The 7,623-nt window shown below is 33.8% G+C and overlaps 1 long non-coding RNA gene across 1 annotated transcript; it reads right to left on the bottom strand.

The window, feature by feature from the left end:
* Positions 1–4,238: 4,238 nt before the first annotated feature.
* On the bottom strand, positions 4,239–7,533 carry LOC115071487. Its single transcript, XR_003850577.1, has 4 exons — positions 6,910–7,533; positions 5,454–5,529; positions 4,877–4,943; positions 4,239–4,313 (listed from the first exon to the last, which is right to left on the bottom strand). It is a non-coding gene; the product is annotated as an uncharacterized LOC115071487 (long non-coding RNA).
* Positions 7,534–7,623: the final 90 nt, after the last annotated feature.

The raw sequence follows: 7,623 nt of genomic DNA, 5'->3' as shown, positions 1-7,623 counted from the left end.
AACCCCCCCCGCCCTGAAAAAAAAAAAAAAAAAAAAAAAAAAAATGAGGAGGAACCCAATAGAGGGATGTGTTTGGAAGCCCTTGTCAATAAATTCCAATGGATTCTCATATGAACATTTGAAAATTGCCCTATTCTGACTTTTTTCTAGTTCCCTGTCTAGAACTTGTAATGCTAATTACTCTTGATTTTAATTCTACTTCATATCTCCTATTCATGATTCAAGGACTTTCTTTTCCTCCCCAAGACAAGAGTTATGCAATTTTGGAGTCTTTTAGATAGACCCACTGAAGGGGCACTCCAATTTCCTCACCCTGCATCCCTGTTCAGCATGGAAGAAGCCAGAGCAGTCTGCATCCCGATTCCCTATTGGCAATTTGGGTAACCTCTTCAGAGGATGGCATGATAAGAATAGGAAGTAGGAATTGTCTAGGCAGTTAGGGTAAAAAGACACCGAAGAAATGTAGCCAGTTTCTTGGCTAAAACTCACAATGTCCTTGGGCCTCTTAGCAACACGCTCCATTCCAAAGGCCAAAAATGTAGAAAATATTTGGGAGCTTTTATCTAATCCTTAAAAGATTTTAGGGTTACCTCTTCAGAGGGGGGAATGTTAGAGTAGCCAAAAGCCCCATAGGAAAAACAAATAAATCAAAGAAGAAAGAGTACATAAAGTTATCAGAAAAAAGTGATGGGGAGATATGGGAGGAGTTGGAAGGGAGTGGGAATGGATTTGATCAAAACACCTTATATGCATGTATGAAATTCTCAATAAATTATTTACTTAAGAAAAAAATCTAAGGTGAGGGAACAACACCCTGATGACTTGTGTAAACCCTTGCCCTTTGAACTCACAGTGTTTTCCATTAGAACACATGAGAAACAGCTGACAGTGACACCTTCACAGAGGGCAACTTACAATTAGAAACTCAGAGGTTGGGAGATGGGGTGTGAGGGAGCCGTGGTTTCACTGTGTACCCCACTGTATCTTTCAAAATTTGTTCCCTGTACATGTGAAATATCGTCAAGAATTACCCAGTCAAGAATGCATCTGATAGATGGCAATTGAAAATAATCTCCCATCTGAAAAAAAAAAAAAGATTTGTCACATTCCTTACATTTGTAAGTCTTCTCTCCAGAATGGATCCTGTGATGCTCTTTAATACTTCACAACCACTTAAAGGATTTGCCACACTCTTTGCATTTGTAGGATTTCTCTTCCATATGAATTCTCTGATGTGACAAGATATGATCATGAGACAAAGGATTTGCCATATTCCTTACATTTGTAAGGTCTCTCTCCAGTATGAATTTTCTGATGTTTTTTTTGGGACTTGAGCAAAAAGTAAAAAAGTTTGGCACATTCATGACATTTGTAAGACTTCTCTCCAGTATGAATTCTGTAATGGCATCTAAGTTCAGGCAAATGACAAAAGGACCTCCCACACTCTTTGCATTTGTAAGGTTTCTTTCCAGGAAGGTTTTTTTTAATGGCTTCCAAGTGTTGAGAAATGATGAATTTCGAATTGCAACATTCATTTAATTCATAGGATTTTTCTCCAGTACGAGTTTTTGGATGTTCAGCAGGATTTGAGCATTTTCCACATTTCTTACATTTATGTCATTTCTCTCTAGTATGGCTGCTTTGATGGACAACTTTATAAGTAAAGCCAAAAGATGTATCACATTCTTTATAGTCTTCTTCTTTCTTTCCAGAGTTGATTCTAAGATTTTGACTAATATCAGAATAGAATTTTAAAGATTTGTCACAGTCTTTACATTTGCAAGGTTCTTTTCCAGTGTGCAATATATTGTGTCTATTTAGGTATAATGGTTCAACTGAGGCATTCTTGTGATTAGCACATCTGAAATTGTTACATTTTTTAGTTGTATTACATATTTTATCAAATGTATGTTGAAAAGACACATAGAATATTTGGCCACCATCATTACATTTATTTGTAATACTTCTCATCAATATTCAGGTGGTAATGGACAACATACTGTGAACATTGATCCAAGACTTTCTCATTTTTATCACATGTGCAATGTTTCTCTAGAAAATAAGTTCAATTAGAATCAATAGGGTTTGATCCACCAATAAACAAAATCCATAACGCATTTTCTTACGTGCTCTCTGAGATACACTGTTAATTACTCAGAATAGAGATGCCAGTAATGGCATTTCATCATTCACCATAATTGTGTAAATTCTCTCAAAAGCCTACAGTCTTAAGTATTCATAACAGCCTTCTCATTCTCATGTAAATTCTGAAAAGTGGCACAACATGGAAACAATATGATGCAAAATCCTGGACCCAGGAAAAAGGAATTCTGATTCATCATATGTAGAATGTCTTTCCCTTATAAATCTTTTTCTCCAGACATGATAAAGGACAGTATAATCCAGCACTACATATAAAATATTTCCACTTATTGTTTTGCAATGCACATCATTAGTCAGAGTATTCAAATTTCATTAAAGAGTAAAGTCTTGTTAAACACTTGATACAATTTTTGTTTAATGATGCATAAGATTCTTAAAAACATGAATGTAAATTAAGTAATTTGATTAACATGAAATATCCTATATTATTTGAGGCAGGAATATTGTAGGCAGTGCTGCATACTGCTGATTCTTAAACCTGTACTGTCAGAGCTCTATGTATTTACTACTATATTTTTCATCTTTCCTTAAAGGGAAATCAAATACGCAGCTTTCTTGGGTTCCTGACATTATTTTCTGTAATAAGCTTTGTACATTCTCCCATTGGAAAAGCAGTTGGTTGTAATCAGATCAATTTGCAAAAATGGAAAAGAATTATCCAACCTCATGGCCTTAGGTAATATATATATACACACACACACACATATATATTTATTTATTTCAAACTGAGCTCATTAGCAAAGAGACAGCATAAAGAACCTTGAGGCTTCAGGCCTAAAGTGTATAAACTGAAACAAATCTTACCAAACTTTATTCTCTGAAATGTGTAAATTAGTCATGATTTGGCATTTATACTGAAGGCCCCTATAGTAAGATTACACTTATAGAAAAAAGAATCAAAATATTTTGCTTATTGATAAAACAAACAAACATAAAGCCTTCTTCTTAGCAAATAGGATAGTACAGTTATGGAAGAAGGCCCAGTATCTTACAAAGTTACCAAAAACCTGAATCATATGTGTATGAAGAGGAAACTGCAATACATTTGGTGATCAAATAAACAGCAAAAAATGGAGTTCAGGAAACAACCTATTAATGGGAATATGTGTATTGGAGCAAAAGAAAAATACTCATGATCACTGTCAGGAAAACAAAGAGGAATAATTGTCAAAAACCAAAAAGTGAAATAACAGCATAAAATAAATCAGCACAAAGAAATGGAATTAATTATATGAATTAAAGAGGAGGCAGAGAATAATTTAATTATTTAAAGACAGGGTCTCACTCTTTAGCCCTTGCTGGTCTGGAATTTACTATATAGACTAAGGTGTTCTTGAATTCATAAATATCCAACCGTCTTCCATGAGGTGGGACTAAAGACTTGAACCACCATGCTCAGGATTCATTGCACAACCTGAATTTGTCCTAAGTCATAATCCATTCTTGATAAATTCATTGGCAGTTCTTGGTAAGGAAAAGAAATGAAAAGCAGAAGATACCAAGACCTCAAAACAATAAAAATAAATAATAATCTATTAACAAATAAGCAAAGAGTGGAAGAGAACAGTCTCAAAAGAATTACTTGCCCAAAATAACATACAGAAATGTGCCAAATCTGGAATCATAAAGAAATCCAAATCTAAGTGGCACTAAAGTTCCAGCACTTTCTAGTTAGAAGGTCAATTCCGTAAGTGTCAAACATTATGAAACTCCAGAGATAACAGAGTAAGAGGAAGAGTGTAGTCTCACTGCTGAGAGAATCCTGTTTCATGAAGCCACAATGTAAATCAGCATGGAACTTCCTAAAATCATGTAAAAATGATACAGCACACTCTCGAATATAGCTTCTGTATGGAATAATTTTATAACAAGCTGAAATATATTCTTATAACATTCTGGTGCTTTTTATAATCCCTATGTCATGGATAAAGAAAATATGTAGAGCATGTACTGAAAAGATTGATAAGGAATGAAAACACATCATAAATATAAATATATGTATTAATAGAACAGAAAAAGTTAACAGGAAACATGAAAACTATAAGAAAAACTAACAAAATGATAATAATATGTTCTTTGCTTTCAGTGATTTCTTAAAATATCAATGGAAAATATTCCATAAGCAAGAGGCATAAATATGCTTCCAGAATCTAGAAAAAAAGAAAAAGATTACATTATATTCTCTAGAAAGAATTCACATCAAAACTAATGACAAAAATGATTGAGAATGTAGGAATTTTAAAAAGATATCCCACAAATATGAACAGTAAGAAGGAGCTGGGGTGGACATATCAGGCAATTCAAGGAAAAGTTATCAAAATTAAAATAAAGGATATTAACTAATGGTAAAATGATTCATTCACTAGAAAGTTATTTTACAAGTAGGAACACATTTCAGTAATAGCTTTCAAATACATTAAGCAATAAATAAAATAATTGGAAGTAGAAAATACATGATACTAGAATACTTCAGTGTTAAGATTGTATGATAAAGACAGAATATTAATAAAGAAAAGATCACATGACACAAGAAAACCCAACTATCCCTAATAGCCCTACAGAGAGTGATCTATACAATAGTCAAAGGACTCAGTCTTCTCAAAATTTAAGAAACATTCTACATGGTGTATCATGTCTTACTACTTGAATGATTCTTAAAAATTAAAGATCAGTATGTACAAATTCTCTTTTATGGCATAACGTGAATACAGACCTCAACAGCAGAATCCATGATTGACTTGTGTAAATTGGCACAATGTTGGCATGACCTTATTCAAATACTGGAAAAGAATACAAAGGAGGGTAATACTCTGCAAACATTCTAAGAAATGCTTGTAAATCCTACCATTTTTTGTCAGAAATAGAGAAAATAATTCTATTAAAGTGTAGAATTTCCAGAAATCACAAAGCGACTAAAAAAAAAAAAATCCTGAGACAAATCAATCCAGAGGCACCATATTTAATAACATAATAAAAGTAGAGAAACAAAAAGCTTTACCATTGGCCTGAAGGGAAATTATTTGAGATATAAATGGTATCAGAACACAATCCCACACAGGCTTAGTTAGATAAGATTTCATTTACATATTTGCATTTATGCTAACATAATTCCAGTGTAATAAGGGTCAAACTTTTTGACATTACAATAGGATAGTTCTTGAGGACATTATGGTCAGTCAGCATCTCAATAATTGTTTATATGGAAACAGAACACGTCAAAACCATTTTTAGATCTTCCTTTCTTGAGTTGAAGTTCTCACTTTGGACCTGACACATTCACTTAAACTCACCTTGCAGTTTGATTGCAGTTGTCACTCTCTTCACGATCCAGGGTATGTTTCTTTGTTCCAGACAGGTGGCCAAGTCCTAGTTTGACACAATTATACTTGTGTATTAGAAAGTGGTAATGATATGTGCTGAATTCATTGAAAAGAACCTGGGTATCTAATGCAGTGCTGATTACTACTGATTAATATCTCTAGCCCCCTCTAACAGTATCACTTGGGATGCTAAGGCCCTAGGTCAAATGCCACACTCTTTGAATAGAATGAAGAAGTAGAAAAAAATCAGAAACTTGATTCTTTCATAGTAAAAAGGAATAACAATTGTATGTAGTACCAATTTTCCAAACACTGACACATAATGTCAAATAGTCTTTGGCATTTTAATGAGAATTTGTAGGCCATTATGAAGTAAATGGAAAAAATCAACAGCACTGATGATTCTAAAGTTTTCTAAAAGTATATGCAACCCCAGCACAGGAAGTAACAATTTTGGAAGTTTCAGAAATTGTTGTGTTACTCAAGTGTTCTAAAAAAATTGAGTGAAGTCCAAAGACACATCAAATAATATTTAAATTCCATATAAACACAGATGCATAAATGTACTAAGTGCAGAGACAGAGGAGAATGATGGCCTGTGAGTAAAATAAATATATTAAACTGTGTGCTATTGTTTCCATTCATTGCTATTTAAATACAACATTGATCAAAAAATGGCTGAAAATAAAATTTGAGCTATTGGTTATGAATCTCGTAACCTTAAATTTTTTGTTTTCTTTAGTACTTGGATTGTATTATCTAAGAGGATTGGAGAGAAATCTATACCAAGAGCCAACAAACATAAGCACACCTTATCACTGCTATGAGGTTAAGGGACAAGAGAGAAACAAACTACAATCTGAGGCTACTCTAAGAAACATCAGTGTTATGACAAGATCGTCACATAAGCTTCCTGTACTCCACACATCATAATGTGATTAAATGCTTAGTATAATGAGTTAAGAGAGCATATCTCCTCTAATTTTACATTTCCATAAATTCTAGCAATGACTCCCATGTCTTGCATTGTGCATGTTTACAAGGCTGGTAAAGGACCCTAATGTATCCCTCAGATGCAAACTTCACTACACTTTGAGTCTTTACTCCCTAAAATATAAAAATGACAGTCCATCCACTTAAGCATTGGGTATCAGCATATTTCTTTGTTTACTGGTCACAGTGGGAACATTTTCAGAATTATAGCTCATAAATTCATGGAGAACACTTGTCCTCACAAAAATAATCTTCTGGGAGATAGAATGTGTGCTATTTAGAAGACATGGATTTAAAGAGTTAATTTTGACTATCATAAGAAGAAAATAATTTAAGGATCCCCTTTAGATAACATTATCTGAAGCAGAGAGTTAAAGGCTTGCAAGGTCTTCATGCATAGCATTTCTATAAGAAGAGTTGAGAGGAAACTTACCTGGGATGCTTTTACTGGAGAATCAGCCAACCCCCCCTCTGCTTCTTCTCTGAGTTTCTGTCTCAGGAACAATGACCAGAAGGAACTCTTGCCTTTTTATAATGAAGGTGTTAAAAATACAAACACAAATGAATACCAAACTCTTTTAAGGAACAATGTGAACCTACATACCAATGGGACAGACAACAGAATACTGCGAGATGACCTGTAAGTACACTTAAACCCAATACACAGGGAACAATATATTAAAATGCTCCAAAAGAAAGTAACTGTCAACCATAGTGTTCTATTCAGGAAAAATGTCTCTTAAAATTCACAGAGATAAAAGTGCATTGCAGGAAATGCATGAATTAACACAATAACTTTCATTCAAGGAGCACTGCAGATTATAATTAAAGGCAAACAATATACACAGCAATTAAAAAGAAATTATCCATTAGAACAAAGGAAATCACACATTTCATGTGAGGAATCAATAAATGGCTAAGTCCTGAGAATTAATCAACCATGTGCCACACACACCACCAATTCTAACAGGAATGAAAGAATACTGTCAATAATCGAACATTCAGAACACCAAGAAAATCATAGGGAATAAAAACACTATGGAACGTTGGGTGCATGTCTTTAATTCCAGCACTCTGAAGGCAGAGACAGGCAGATCTCTGTGAAATAGAGGCCAGCCTGGCTTACATGGAACATTGACAAAAAAAA

This window comes from Nannospalax galili, unplaced genomic scaffold (assembly GCF_000622305.1).
Source record: "Nannospalax galili isolate Female #2095 unplaced genomic scaffold, S.galili_v1.0 scaffold1699, whole genome shotgun sequence".
NCBI classification, from domain to species: Eukaryota; Metazoa; Chordata; class Mammalia; order Rodentia; family Spalacidae; genus Nannospalax; species Nannospalax galili.
Note: the sequence above shows the minus strand (reverse complement) of the source record. Positions and strands in the feature narration are given on the sequence as shown.